The sequence below is a fragment of the Euprymna scolopes genome, chromosome 9 (genome assembly GCF_053919585.1).
Source record: "Euprymna scolopes isolate OS-2025 chromosome 9, ASM5391958v1, whole genome shotgun sequence".
Classification (NCBI taxonomy): Eukaryota; Metazoa; Mollusca; class Cephalopoda; order Sepiida; family Sepiolidae; genus Euprymna; species Euprymna scolopes.
In genome coordinates this window covers 166,587,915-166,605,414 of record NC_136490.1, presented here as the reverse complement: position 1 = coordinate 166,605,414, position 17,500 = coordinate 166,587,915, and the positions used below count along the sequence as shown (strand labels likewise).

The 17,500-nt window shown below is 30.6% G+C and overlaps 1 long non-coding RNA gene across 2 annotated transcripts in view; it reads right to left on the bottom strand.

Annotated features, from left to right (window-relative positions):
• LOC145284970 (uncharacterized) overlaps positions 1–17,500 on the bottom strand; it is a 248,611-nt gene that overhangs the window by 102,703 nt on the left and 128,408 nt on the right. For both annotated transcript variants that reach the window (XR_013868913.1, XR_013868912.1), the window contains exon 2: positions 547–686. This is a non-coding gene — a long non-coding RNA (uncharacterized LOC145284970). The remainder of the gene's footprint in view (positions 1–546; positions 687–17,500) is intronic.

The following is a 17,500-nucleotide window of genomic DNA, read 5'->3' as shown; positions in this document are numbered from 1 at the left end:
ATGTCTCACTTACTCCAGTAAACGCCGCCGGTTGTTGTTACTGAATAATTTTTGATGATATGCCGTGAACGCTTAATAAGTATACATACATACATGCATACATACATACATACATACATACATACTACTACTACTACTACTACTACTACTACTAATAATAATAATAATAATAATAATAATAATAACAATAATAATAACAATAATAATAATAATAAATGTTATTTTAAACAGTACCAAAAAATCATTAAAACAAAAACTGTTCGGCGTCAACTGCCTTTCCCTTACAACCGCAACGATAAACATTTTTAATAAGTGCAAATGTTGGAATTCCGCCAATCCCATTCATAAATAACCGCTGTTTTCGTTCATTCATGAAATAGGGTTTAGAATACGCACTAACGTTTCAATAGGGGGGAAAAAGTGCAAGAATTAAAAAAAGAAGAAAACATATTCTTAAGCAATCTTTATAAAAGATATGTAACTGAATATGAAAAGTCCAAAGTTGTGTTCATCACAAGATTTTATATAAAAAGAAATCCATCTTACCTTACGTACAAATTCAGACGAGAGTCCGTTATTTCATTTTTGCGATACGCATGCGCGAAGGGTTTTCAAATGGTTCCAGACATTTCATTGGTTGAACTAGAAACCGCTTTAGGATCACTTTTAAAATAAGTGTCGTCTTCCTTAAATATTAGAGAAAATATGGATTATAATTCCAGTCATATGACATATATAATTCCAAACATAATAAATGCAATTTATTTGAAATGCCTGGTGTTTACGTATTTTCCCGTGAACTCACTCTACACTAACAACAACAATAAATAGGACTAAGTTTTAGTAATATAATTCGCCTAACTCCGCAATTGGAAATGTTTATATATATATATATATATATATATATATATATATATATATATATATATATATATATATATATATATATATATATATTACGTATATCATTATACTAAGAGGAAGATATAAAAGAACAACGAAATAAAGAAAATGGAAACACGTGTTGTGCAAATCGAGTAATAAAAAACAAAACAAAAAAACACAAAGACTTTAACCGTGTTAAAAAAAAAGAAAAGAAAGACAACGGAGAAAAGGGAAACTGAAATACTATTTCTATTTTATCATCAAAAACGTGATGCATTTCTATTACCTAAGTACTTCTTTTTTCACAGCGCTTTTCGTGTATGATAAAGATTTTCGTTGCTTTCATCCTTTCCTCCAACCGTAACAAACTCGTAGTTTTGTTCCTTAACATCAGCTTCCACCCACCTCTACCCTCGACGGTCATGAGACAACCAAGACGGACCAACCCTGTTCCTCCTACGCCTGCTTTCACACAACTTTCACGTTGGTACATTTTACTATGACCAACGTGATGCAACAAAGCAGAACTTGGTGTAACTTAATCTAAATACTTTCTTTTGCGGGGGAGGATTAGAGGTGCTGAATAACAAAGAAATGAATTAATTACAAAATAAAACTGTTTATAAAATATCTCCTCCGCAAGCAGAACACCCCGTGACGTCATTTATACGTACTTAATAGAAATACTGGCGCAAGTCTGGTATTCAATTAATTAAAAAACAAAAATGCAGAAAAATCGGACTTGTATATTATAATAACACCAAATACTGAATTTTCAAGTAACACAAATGATGCCTACGTAATTGCCATGTCTCAAATAGTAACATATCCAAAAATTACGGAATACGATAGGGTAGAAAAATACTTATTAAAGAAAAACAGTTTTCAATCAAATTTAGATGAACAATAAAATTTCTTCGACATTATGAATTTTGCTCATTACGTGATGTAAGCAACAGAACTTATTTATCTCCCCTTGTAAACTTATCTTTTTTAATAAAGCGTAGCATAATGATTTTACTTTTTTTAACAAATTTTTTTTTCATTAATAATTATTTTTTTTATTTGATCATTTTTTGTAATTTTTGGATATGTTACTATTTGAGACCCGATAATTACGTAAGTACAATTTGTTTCACATGAATTCAACAGTTTTATTATAGTAAAATACTAGCAGGGGGGAGGCGCTTGGTTTTACCCGGTCATACGCTTAAATATGATATTTTAATTTGTCCAGATTTCGTATAAATTATTATAGAGTCATGATGTCAAAAGTAAAAGTATTTGGGAGTCATCAGTTAGAATCGAAACCGAAAACCAATTGTAGCATTCAAAGTTGGTGACGTCACCATTCTACCAATGTGACACGCATACAAACTGAACAAAAATTAAAAATTAACTAAGATGAATGTATAAAATGTACAACGATTTTTTGAAATTTGACACATTTTTTACCCTTAAAATTATTTTAACCGGCTAAAGTAAGGCCCGTACAAAATTCAATCATTTGAGGCCCCTAACGTACCTCTGCGACTTTTGATTTCGGAAGAGTTAGAATTCGCTCGAAAACATGGAGACAGACAAAGAGATAGCCTTTTATATATTCGATAATACTTGGGGGGATTTTGCTTGACCCAGTCGTAAAATACGCTTAAATATGATATTTTTGTTTGTCCAGATTTCGTATATTTATATCTTCTATACTCCTATAAATTTGTATATCTATATCTATACTCCTATAAATTTGTATATCTATATCTTCTATACTCCTATAAATTTGTATATTTATATCTTCTATACTCCTATAAATTTGTATATCTATATCTATACTCCTATAAATTTGTATATCTATATCTTCTATACTCCTATAAATTTGTGGGTTTTCTTTTTTGTTTAATTGTACTCAGATTAAATATTCTTGTTTCTATTTATTTAACAATAAAATACAACTTTCTTATATACGGGTCGTGGAATTGTATTCATCTGCAAAAGATCTAGCTAATTTGCATATTCTTTACAACATTCATTTTAATTTATTCTCTGTTAGGACTTTTTCAGTTTTCTAATGGGATGATCATTTTTAGTTTACTATTACGTGTAATTATATTCATGCAGATATTCTACATGATTTATACTTGCGTAAAAATTCCGTAAAAAGGTTATAGTAAACACATACCTTTTTCTATATATATTTATGTATGCGTATATATATTTGGTTGAAAAAAAATGCCTCCCAAACTCCTCTGTCTGTGCTTGGTCTATAATATATAGGGTATTCGAACCCATGCGAAACTTTATATTTGTGAAATAATCGGTGCAAATGTGTGAAAATGAAAGAAATGGAATTTGCCAGGTGAAGATCAAACGACGGCATTATGAATATGCATGCGTAATGTAATAGCTATTGGTTCATGTTTTAATTTTTAGCCTTGCGACAAACATGTCTTCATAGTTCAGGGATTAACGTCAAAGGAAAAGTAAATCGTTAGCTAAAAGTTTTGGTTTCAATTCTCGGTGGTTGTTTATTTTTAAAGTTTTAAAATCATTACTATATATTGGGTTCAATATGACAATAAATACGAAATCTACATTAATCAAAATATCATATTTAAACGTATTTTACAACTGGGTTACCTGCTAATATTATTATTATAGAGTCGTTATTTCAAAAGTTTTTAAAAAAACGTATTTAGGTGCCATCAGCTAGAGTCGAATCCGAAAGCAAAAACTGTTGCATTCAAAGCTGATGACGTTTCCACTGTACGAACGTGGCACGCATATGAACGGATTCAAAATTAAAAATAAACTAACATGAATGTACAAAACGTATAACGATTTTTTCAATTTTGACCAATTTTTGACTTCTTAAAATCTATTTTAACCGGCTAAAAGAAACCAAAAAACGGTCCATAAAAATCCAATCATTTGAAGCCCTGTGACTTGTAGTTTCGATAGAGATAGAGTTGGAAATTATGGAGACAGGCAGACAGACAGGCAGACAGGCAGAGAGACAAACTGACAGGCAACCTTATAGCCTTTTATATAAGATATATAAAATATGTTATTACAATATAGAAACGCCGAAATATATTGAAGATGTATGTACTAATATTGAAGAAATCACGAAAATTGATCAAATATTTTTGAAATAAAATCCAACTTAAAGACGAAGCGAGAAAGTGTGACTTTATCCGTCAAATTTAGAAAAAAGAGACAATTCACATCGAACTACTATGATTTAAGAAACAATATATTATTAATCCATAAAAATCGTAAAAAAAGTTATTCTATATATATATTAATATGGATCAACTTACGCGATTTTGGGAATATTATTTTCCTTCCACCATGATTACAAAGATCATACACATATTTCTGTATTTATGATTTTTTAAAAATTAGGTTTCATTCTAAATAAGAACCGAGAAATTTGAATGCTACAATTTTTTTTTCGGTTTCGATTCTAGCCCAAATACTTTTTTTTATTTTTGAAATCACGACTCTTAGTAATATAAACTAAATCTGGGCAAATTAAAATATCATATTTAAGCGTATTTTACGACAGGACAAAGCCGGGACCCCCCTCCCGCCAGTTTAGTAATAAGCGTAAGCTATCCTTTCCCATTCTCTCTCTATATGTACGCATATATATATATATATATATATATATATATATATATATATATATATATGAAATTTATTTATACAAACGTTGCTGGCTACATATGTGCATACATGTTTCTGTAATCACCCGCGTTGGGGGATTACGTCTTCAGGCCAAGAATTATCGTCGAGAACTGATATTTCAAACAAAAACATTTTCTTATTTCGTTTACAAAGTTATAATGTAAAATTTCATATACCTGCTCTGTTTACTCATTGAGTACTCTTTGGTAGACACATGTTATTTCATTTGATGTACTTCTAGGAAACTAAACTCTACTGGCTAAATATATATATATGTATATATATATATATATGTATACATATATATGTATATGTATATATATATATATATATAAATATATATATATATATATATATATATATATATATATATATAAGCAAAACAGTTAATAAAATATGTTAAAAATCATAAATAGTTATGTCTCGGAAGTAGAGTGAAAAGCACATCTTATTTTTCTTTTATTAATATTATTTTTCCTTGTACACATTATTGTGAATTATTCCATGGATTTCTGCCTTTGGATTATTATGGACCATCTTCTTCCAATTACGGGATTTCCTTGGATTTTACTTGTACAAATGGAAATTCTTTTAATTTTCTTGAAGATTTACATTTGGATTTTACCGTCACTGGATTTTTTATCTTCCACCAGACTATCCATTCATGTGTAATCACCTTTTTCTTTACCATATTCCCTCTGCTTAACTTATTTTGATTTCAAGTAAGATCTTTGACTTACTTGTTGTTTCATCAAATACTTCTGCATGCAAAATCCGATCCCGCATTTTGCTAATTCCTACCCTCTGATGAGAAGGAGAGTATTTCTTCGAAACTCCGCGGATTAAGGACTATCCATTTATCTAGTGTTTCCTTTTCAGATTAAATATGTTTTTAACTCATTTCAAAGTGTTTTTAACATATTTTATTAACTGTTTGCTCATATTATAAGCTCTATTCCCTATTTGGTTTTATCGAGCTTTTATATCTGGCTGAGATAATTTTATAACTATTAATTCTTTAATATTTATAATTTACTTTAATTTTACCATCTTGGATCATTTTGGTAAATCCAATTGTAATTTTCATTTATATATATATATATATATATATATATATATATATATATATATATATATATATATATATATATATATATCCATCCTCGCTTGAAATCACTGTTACTAATTAAGCCGATGATGAAGGTTATTATACTGGATTTCTCTCTTTTTACTATTAAGTCCCATTTGACTGGAGACAGACTTCTCTTTGGGCTACTGCACTGCCCGAAACAAATTCATTATTTCAGCTGTGTTGAAAACTTTTCAATCGGATTATATGCATCGTCACGCTGGACTTATTTTGGAATGCATTCTCTCTAAATAACTATTTTGCATTTCGGATCAACTTGAGAGGAGTTTCATGCAAGCTGAAATATTATACGCGGTTTGTTTTTTATATATTTTTTACATATCCAACATTTTTCACTTGTTTATTTGGCGATTTATAACTACAATAAATTGCGGTTTCACATAATACCTTAACTAGCAAATGCTAGCATTGTTACAAATATAATTTGCTGATTTCTTTATGTCTTCTGATGAGAAGAATACTAAGAATAGCATTCTTTGAAACTCCGCGGAATAAGGATTTTGTAAATTGTTTTTTTGGAGTATTCAGTTGAACAATAAATTTTGATTGTAAAGTTCAACTTACAGTTTTAATTTTCTTTCTTTTATATATATATATATATATATATATATATATATGTATATATATACATATATATAAATATGTATATATATAAATATGTATATATATAAATATGTATGTATACATATATATATAAATATTCTATATATATATATATATGTATATATATACATATATATAAATATGTATATATATAAATATGTATATATATAAATATGTATGTATACATATATATATAAATATTCTATATATATACATATATATATATATATATATATATATATATATATATATATATATATATGTATATATATATATATTGGCAGCAGGTCATTATTCAGACACGCTTGATTGAACACAACGGAGTTATTCTTTTTTCCGATCTTAATAGATCATTTTTCAATTTGCCGGGCGGTCTTTTTAATTTCAGATGGTAACTTATACGGAATGACGCCCAAAGGTTGTTTTTTCGCCCATATTCTTTTCGAGCGTTTTGTATCGGTGCATCCGATTATCGTCAGGAGCGATTGTTGTTGTTTTCGTTTTCTTTTTCTATGAGGCTTGGTGTGATTATATTTTGTAGATTTTTTTAATTTTTTTATTTATTTTAATTGGTTTAAAAGGTGGGTTCAGGAGGGTTGGGTCGAATATTGCCGAAAAACAACCATTAAGATCGATAAAAGAATAAATCCACCGTGTTCAATCAATCAGTACTTTCTTTAAACTCTTCGGCCTAATGTTTATAGGAAACATAAACTGGAATAGATGCACCGAGAGCATTGCCAATGCTGCTGCGAAGAAGGTGAGCTTACTCTACAGTGCTTGAAAACTACTTACGCTTGAAAGTATCATGTACTTCTACAGAGCCACCATTCGCCCATGTATCGAGTAATGTTGTCACATTTTGCCTGGTGTATCTGCTTCCTGTTTCTCATTCCTGGACAGGGTTCAAAAGAGAGTCGCCAACCTGATAGGTCCTGAACTGTTTTATAAGCTTCAGCGTCTGTCCCATCGACGAAATATTGCATCGCTGTGCCTGTTCTGCAAATACTTTAATGGTGAATGCTCTGACGAACTGCAAGCACTTGTGCCCCTACGAAGCAAATACCTCCGACAAACCCAACAATCAGCTAAATCCAACCTCTTCACGTTAGAGATCCCTAGGTTTTAGAAATCATTCTACTCCAATAGTTTCTTCCCCAGAACTGCTAGACTTTGGCACTCCCTTCCGGGATTCTGCTTTTCCAACTGTACTGACATGCAGAAGTTCAAGTGTAATGTGAACAGACATCTTGCTACTCAACTCCCTTCATAATACCTCTGCAACTTATGTTCCTGATAGTAGTCCCCTGCTTCAACGTGGTAGTGTGCCTTGTTTGGGGTGAAAATTGAATAAAAAATGATCTCGAGTACGTGTTGATATTAAAGCATTCAAGATACATTCGAGTGTTAATATCTTATTGTTACGTTGGATCGTTGTACAATGAACTTGTTATGATTTACTCTGTGTGTTGAGTTTCATTATTTTATACTGATTATATAAAGTCAGAGGATATATCAGATCAGCAAGGAAGGCTTCAAGAGGGAACTCACATCCGATATGAATCAGATTTGCGACGAAGGTTTTGAGAAAGAATTTATATTCGATTTATATCAGATGAACGACAGATTATTAAAGGATGAAATCAGGTATAATCTACAGCAGGAAGAAGACAATAGGACTGCAAACTTGCACCCGATCTATTGGCGACAGAGAGTACAATTCCGAGCTTGCAACATATCTATAAAAAGGATTTGACAAGAGTTAAACGAGCTTCTAGCATGTATCAATTTTCCAAACTTAGACGAATGACGTAGATTTTTTTTCTGTCACAATATTAGGTGGACCACGAAAAAAAAAAAAAAATTGAAATACATCATCCTAATTTAGTCGGCCGCCGGACGTGCTAAAATCTGTATTCACTTAAAAATGATTTCAATACACGACGAAATATAACAAGGATTCCAAATATAAAAAAGAAATTCAAACAAAATAAAAAAAATATATACGTTAAGGTATGAAGTAGTTTTTTGGTTACTTCCTCATTGAAAGTAAAAAGTTAAAATATGTTTTATTACCAAAACTATTTAATTATTAGCTAAATCTGTAGTTGTATTTTTTGTTACGCATACATATTTTTGTTTTATGCGTAATAGGGAACTATTAACGGAATCGACAAAACGCTAGGCGCCGCGGTACAGCAATTACAACATCAGTTTGTGCGGCAAAAGAAAAGTAAGCCAAAATAAAAGATGTGCTAAAAGAAAATGTGAAACAGCAGGGCATTTGTAAAGGATATTACTAAAAACACAATATTGCTCAAAAATAAAATATTGCTAAAACACATAATATTGCTAAAAAACATAATATTGCTACAAAATATATTATGGCTAAAAAATATAATATTGCTAAAAATCATAATATTGCTAAAAAATATAATATTGCTAAAAACACATAATATTGCTAAACAACATAATATTGCTAAAAATATAATCTTGCTAACAAATTATAATATTGCTAAAAAATATAATATTGCTAAAAAAACATAATATTACTAAAAATATAATATTGGTAAAAACATAATATTGCTAAAAACATAATATTGCTAAATAAATATAGTATTGCTAAAAAATATAATATTACTAAAAAATATAATATTGCTACAAAAAATATTGCTAAAAATATAGTATTCCTAAAAAATACAATATTACTTAAAAATATAATATTGCTAAAAATATAATATTGCTTAAAAACATAATATTGCTTAAAATATAATATTGCTAAAATATAATATTACTAAAAACATAATATTGCTAAAAAAATAATATTGCTAAAAAATGTAATATTGCTAAAAACATAATATTGCTAAAAACATAATATTAATAAAAAGATATAATACTGCTAAAAACATAATATTGCTAAACAATATAATATTGCTAAAAACATAATATTGCTAAAAACATAGTATTACTAAAAATACAATATTACTAAAAAATATAATATTGCTAAAAAATATAATATTGCTAAAAAACATAACATTGCTAAGAAAACATAATATTGCTAAAACATGATATTGCTAAAAACATAATATTACTAAAAAATACAATATTACTAAAAGATATAATATTGCTAAAAACATAATATTACAAAAAAATATAGTATTGCTAAAAAACATAATATTACTATGAAATATAATATTGCTAAAAATCATAATATTGCTAAAAAATACAATATTACTAAAAATATAATATTGCTAGAATCATAATATTGCTAAAAGCATAATATTACTAAAAAATATAGTATTGCTAAAAATTATAGTATGGCTAAAAACATAATATTGATAAAAAAATAGAATATTGCGAAAACACATAATATTGCTAAAAAATATAATATTGCTAAAAAATATAATATTGCTAAAAAATATAATATTGCTAAAAATATAATATTACTCAAAAATCATAATATTGCAAAAAATATAATATTGCTAAAAATATAATATTGCTAAAAAATATAATATTGCTAAAAAATGAAATATTGCTAAAATATATGATATTGCGAAAAAATATAATATTGCTAAAAATATAATATTGTATAAAAATATAATATTGGTAAAAAATATAATATTGTTAAAAAATATAATATTGCTAAAAATATAATATTGCTAAAAAATATAATATTGCTAAGAAAATATAATATTGCTAAAATATATGATATTGCTAAAAAAAAGTCGAACGAGACAAAAATTCGAGCACTTTTTTCTTCAGAAGGCATATCTAACTCACTGTAAAAATTTAAACAGAAATTTGAGGAAACAATTACTTCAAAAGGTATGAGACAATTTTTGTAAAAAAGTGTCAATCATTGTCCGATGAAGAAAAAATTATATCCTATTACTAAATTGTTTAGGCGCTTACGAAAATACAAAATATGCAAATTACATTTGGTCGAATATACCGGAACAGAATAAACTGTAGGAAATCTTTCCAAAATGTAAGGAGAGAGGGTGTGTGAGAAAGAGAGAGAGAGAGAGAGAGAGAGAGAGAGAGAGTTGGTTAAATTCTAAATATAAATATTTGAACATAATTAAAGAAGACGCTGAAGATTTTCAACATACATTGGAAAATGAAATGCCCAGTATGAACGATTCAATTTTAGAGACGTGAAGAGACACAGGTTGAATGTTTAACATTTGTACAGGGTTTGTCATCGAATAAAGATAAAGTGCTTTAATCGAAGGTATTTAAAATGACAAGATATGGAAATAAAATTACAAAAAGTATCGGAGGAAACTAAAGATTTATTAATAACACATGGATTGAAGAAAAATGTTCCTCGAATTAACAAAGTCAACGTGATAAAGAAATAAAAGCAACAGAATGCTATGAAAGAAACAAACTTATTTTTTGCCAGAAGATAATAATTATTATAAACATATTCAACGAATTTAACACTTCAAAACACAAAAGATGAAACATTTTCAACCATAAAATCTTATACGTACATAGTTTTTTGTTTGTTTGTTTTATCTACAATTCTTACTCTCCCGACAATACAATATATTTTGTTCAGTTTAAACTGATTATTTTAAGCATATTTGTAACCACTAATCAAGAAAGGGGTTTTGTAAGCAATATATATATATATATATATATATCAATTATGAAAAAGAAGTTCAATTTGTTGATTGAATAATTACTTGATTTTAGGTAGATTTTAACAGAGAGACTCCTTTAAAGAAATACTTACTCTCCCCTTCCGTTTTGCCTAAACAAATGTGATAAGGATTTAAAAAGCAAATTTAATGAACGTTGCGCTGACCACACTAGTTGTTGCTCGACGATAGACGTGGGATTCGAACTAAAAGACAATGCAACACGCGTATTTAAGCCAAGAAAATATGTTTCATCGTTAGAAACGATAGACAATCAATTACGACAGTTAGAAGAAAATCAGTAAAAATAAAACATCAACAATGTTTGCGTAAAAAAAACAATTAGGTGAGGTTCTAAATGAAGATTTCAGAGATCACTCATATTAACTTTTTACTAAGGAGAAGATTGTTTCGAATTTGTATTAAGACAAAATTTTCTCGAAAATTGATTAATCAGTAGCGTATCTACAAGTCAATGAAGTAGAAGAATGTACTAAATTTAAGCATAAACAAGCATAAAAGAGAATTATATAAATTAAAAAGGTTGCCTTTCGGTTTGAAAGTAGCAGAGATTCTGTTTCAGTAAATTATGGATACGATGCTGTCTGGGTTGGAATACGCAATGACATCCTAAGACGCCATATTAAAACAAGAATGAATATTTCGAAGAACACAAAAGTCACGTCCGAGAAGTTCTTCGAAGAATTGAGGAATACAGATTTAAGGCTGGACTAGAAAAGTGCGAATTTAGTATGAACAAAATCGAATATTTTGATCGAATAATCGATCATGAAGGAAAAAGATCGAACCCAAAAGATCGGAAATTATAAAGAAAAGTATGCCTGTTCCGAATGATGTAACTAAACTACAATCATTTATTGGATTAGCAAACAACTACAATTTATGTATTGTTTACATGAACCAATTGATAATTTCATTGAATCAATTTTTGAATATATGAAGTAATGCTGATCAAGAAAATGCGACACTGCATTTAATAATATAAAAAGTGCTTATTATCGGATCTAGTTTCGCACACTACAATCCTAGAAGGGAATTTATTGTAGCTGCAGACGCAAATTATCATGGCATAGGAGACATAAATTGAAGGATGCAGTAACAAAAGAGATAGCTCATACTTCAAGAGTTTTACCTCGTGTGGATAGTAAATAGTCAAATCAAGAGCGATAAGAATGTATGCTTTGAATAATGTCATGAAGAACTTTTATTCTGCAAATCATAAACCATTATTGTCTATGTTTGATCGAAAAAAAATGTTCCTACCAATTCCGCAAATAAGTTACTATTTGAGAACTAAGTGGAATCAACCAGTCCTATGAACGCCACTGGTTTCACAGACTAAAGGCAGACATTCATACCATGTTTAACCGCATGCTACGAACACGTTCATCTCATACCACTTTAGTTGTTCCTGCATTCTTTATGATAAATACATATATTTTATACACTTGACACTACTTGTGGTTTCTTTCATTTGTAACCCCTAGCATGGGTCTACAATAGTTATAATAACGGAGTGTGACTTTATTAAATTATAACTTCAAAATACGATCCAAAAGATTCGCACATGCGGATGGTCTTTTGAAACGAATCCCCCAAAAACACTTAACTGTTGCAGTACTGAACAATAACTAACGGAAGTATTGATTAACGCCATTACACTGGAACAATTACAAATTCAGCTAAAACAGACGAATACATAATCAACATAATTAACCAAGTAAAATTGAAAAAAGAAATAATTGCATCGCCATTTTTAATTTGTGACGAGATGTTAATGTACGCGCGAAAAGTAGTAATGCCATATATTCTATGAAAGAAAGTATTGACAGAATTTCATTTGGGTCATTCAAGTATATCCAAAATAAAATCATTAGAATTACCATGCAACATAACATTAGCTAATTATATTTTCTCTACCCCTCTTCCTCGGCCCAGGACTATACCATAATCAAGCAAGTCTCTGACAGCATAGATACAACACTCTTTCTCGATACTAGCGCACAAGTACATGTATTTGATGATTTTAATCTCCACTACAGTAATTGGCTTGGATCTTCTGTTTATACCGACGCAGCTGGTAGCATAACACATAGCTTTTCTATATCTCATTCCCTATCACAGTCGGTTACGTTTCCACATCAATATGCCTCACTTCTTGATCTGTTTCTGATCACAGTTCCCGATGATTGTGCCCACCGCCTACTCGGAAATGCTGATCACAGTGATAATGGTAGAAATCACCCTTAATTCTCGACCCAAAACTGAAGTACCATTGCTCAAAACGATAAGATATTATAAAAAAGGCTGACTGGGAAGCCATCAGGGATCTCGTCAGAGATTGCTTTTTCTTTTCCCGTTGAACAGTTCGCAAGTGAGACCACTGAATGGTTCGACACGGCAATTGAAGCACATGTTCTCACACGAAAATTCTATAGCAAACCCGACTCCTTCCAATGGTTTACTTCTACTTGTGCAGCTGCCATTGCTCAAAGGCAGCATTCATACCGCAGATTTAACCGACATAATTCCAGTTTAAACAGACAAAATTTTATAGAAGCTAGAAGGAATTGTAAGAAAAAATAGCGAAGAAAAAATATGCCGAAACCATAAGAAAATGCATCAAATCACAGAAATTAAGAACCCGTGATTTCTGGAAAATTTACAACAGTGTAGTAAATATTGGGCAATCAACAATTCCCCCACCATCCAACAATCATGAGGTTGTTTGCACGGCAACCGAGAAGGCTAACATGCTTGCCACTCGGTTTGCTTCAAACTTTACACTGGACCCCACAAACCACTCCCCACTGACTTTCCTTTTCGGACAGACGCCACATTGTATGATCTGAAAATTACACTTTCTCAAGTACATGGTATCATAAAAACTCATTGAAACCTAAAAAGCAAATGGTCCCGATCTCATCCCGGTTGTGCTATTAAAAACATACTCTGTGGAGGTTGCTCCAATCCCCTCCAAACTTTACAACAAATGCCTTAACGAATCTTACTTTCCTGGCTAATTGAAACTGCTTTGGTGGAACCAGCTTACAAGAATTATGGCGAACGAACTGGCCCATTAAATTATCGTCCTTTTAGCCGCCTCCCTCTTTTCCTCAAAATAGTGTACTCTATAATTAACCAAGCTCTAGTCCATTACCTTACAACTGCTAAACTTCTGCCCGACCAACAATATCTACAGCAGATATCGTAACTGTAACCTCTGGACGTATATACCATTCACCTGACAAAGCAAGGGACGGTGGAGCTGTAGCCCTAGATATCTAAGGCTTTTGACAGGGTTTGGCATGATTGTTTTCTCGGGAAAATCAGATCATACGGTATCCCTGGACGAACACATAATAAAATCCTTCTTAAATACGAGAAGAATCCAGTTTGTCCCTGACGGTCGTACATCTAAACTATGATATAAATGCGGGTGCACCTTGGACCTTTATTATTCTTAATATTCATAAATGGCCTCCCTGATAAAATTGTTTCTGAGATGGACATATTTGTTGATGACATCACGTTCTATAAAAGGCTCGAAAGTAAAACTATTAAACACATATCTAACGAAATAACAGAAAGGTTAGAAGAAAGATGGTCACATTTAATGCCGTCAAAACTAAGCATTCCTTCAATAATTTCAGGAAACCTTTTCAAAACCATTAGTTATGACTAAAGATATATTACCTGAGTGTACTTCTTTCACACTCTTCGGCTTAACGTTCAGAGGAAACATGAGTGTGAATAAATACACTGAGAGCATTGCTAGGTCTGCTCTAAGGAGGGCGGCCTCTCTCGTCCGTGCTAGAAGTTACCTGTTCCTGAAAGTATCCTGTACCTCTATAAGGCCATCATTCGCTCATGTATGGAGTATTGTTGCCACATTTGAGTTGATGTATCTGCTACTAGTCTCTCACTCCTGGGCAGAGTTCGAAAGAGAGTCGCCAACCTGATAGATCCTGAACTGTCATCTAGTCTATGTCCCATCGACGAAATGGTGCATCCCTCTATCTGTTTTACAGGTATTTTAATGGTGAATGCTTCGACGAACTACAAGTCCTTCCACTCCCTCGATTTAAATATATCTGACATATACAAGTAGCTAAATCCCACCCCTACACAATAGAGATCCCAGATGCCAGAAAGCCTTCTAATTTAGTAGTTTCTTCCCCAGCATTTTGGAACTCTCTCCCAGGTCCCTACTTTCCCAAATGTACTGACATGCAGAAGTTCAAGTGTGACGTTAACATACATTTTTCTGCTCAACTCTCTACATAGTATTTCTGCAAGTTGGCCATGATAGTAGCATCCTACATCAAAGTGGGACTATGCGTTGTTTGAACATGGAAAAAAAATGAGAAGTTGTCCGAATGTGAATGAAAACATTGAGGATTTGGTGTAACAATGTAAACGGAGGACAACTAGCAGCCAAATTACCACCAGTAAGAACGCAGCCTTAGCCAAAGACGAATACCCCTTGTTCACGTATTGATATGAACTACGTAGGACCACTAAATGCATATTATCGATTAGTGATCGTATATATCTACTCTAAATAACCTGAGCTTTTCAACACGCAGCAGCGGAAAATACGATAAGAATGCTAAACGAAGTGTTTAGTTCACTGAGAATACCAAATACCACAGAAAGTTACAATTGTATGTGTTCACCAGAAGTGAATTTAAACTTTATTGTAATTTGTTAGCGACCGAACACATAAAAACGTTGGCGTACAACCCTTGATCTAACGGTCTGGTAGAGACTTGTCGATGCACTTAAACATGCATAAAAAAAACAACGGTTTCCACATCCCAGAAAAAATGATTCCAACTTTTATGATGGTTTACAGAATAACGTCAAATCAGAATATAAAGAAAAATGTATCGTCAACGTATGAAAATATGTTCAATATTCGAAAGCTTATTGCCTTTTAAAAAGAAGAAATATACGAAAATATAAAGAAATTATAAATTGTATAAAAAAGGAATAACATTTTTTTTAGAAAATATCGGGCTCGAACACGGACTTGGGATAAAGCTATCGTAACTAGAAGAATCGGGAGAGTTATCTACATAATTCAAAGAGCAAAGTTTTTTTTTTCTGTCAGACATATCAATCAATTGAGACCACGCCACGTAGAAACCGTGCAAACGGATGACGAAATGTGGATGGAGGTATTGTATGAATCTTTTCAAATAAACCGATGAACACTGAGATGCCGGCAGAGAAAACAAAACGAAACACAACAAAAAAACTACTGATTCTTCTAAATGCGAAAATATACGGACTGAGAATGTATCACATAATCATAAAAGACGCTAGAAAGCGATAACCGGATGGAGATTAAGTTATTCTTGATGGCATTCAAGGTTTGAATGTCTAAATCTATTTGTTTCATTATACCCTTATACAATAAACCTGTTTAAAATTTCTCTGTGTGTTGAGTCTGATTATTCTATGCTGTTTATAATGCCCCACGAAATTTATGAATAATGTATTGTGTCGCACTTACGAAATAAGTCACAAATTGCAGTAAACATTTTGGAAAAATAAAACTTTATAATTAGATAACTATAAAATAGACGTGGTCATACTAATATCGAAATGAAATATCCCAAAACGTGCAATTTCTTTTACAATAGTAATAAACTAATGATAAGTAAGAATGGCTAACTATGTCGTCAAGAAACTTAATTATTTATAATAAACATGAAAGAATACAATAAAAAAATACTTCAATTTTTATTCATAAAAATTTCTGACATGCGTAAACGTATATTACGTAACTTAATTTATGGTTTTATTGCAGTTTTATTACAGTTTAAAACATTATAATTTATCGAATATTTATTGCAATAAAAATTGAATAGCGTAAAACAGAATGAGTTTTAATGTCCTTTTTTAATAGTTAATAACGAAAGGAATTTTCTTACATGCATTTAGATTTATACGTATACAATTCAACCGTCGTATTTTTGTATCCATTGCAATAAAATACAATTTGACTGTTCTAAATGCGAAAATAATTTGAACTTATTTAGTCTATTAAATAGGAGGTAATTTCTAGATTCGAAATATCTAATGAACCTTTTAGTATTAAAAAAGTTATAAATTCTGCAAAACATTTATAGCCGATAATCTATATAATTATAAAACTCAAATGATCTTGTAACGATGTATGTAACCCACTTTCCGGTTTACAACATCCGGTTGCGCATGCGCGCATGACCTGCGTACTGAAATATTAACGTTATTATTTCGACATTATTATTTAACATGGGAAGTTTGGGGTTTAAAATAATTTAGACGTAATACGGAAATGAACGATATAAAAAAAAAGCAGATATATCAAAATTTGAATTTGACTATAATAAGTATTATGGTATCTGTTCATTGCACATTTACCTATGAGTATGGCCAAACACTTATAATTCAGTAACTATATTTTTTCAAGAATAATCGATTATAATTAGCAGAACGACTCATAGAAATCTAT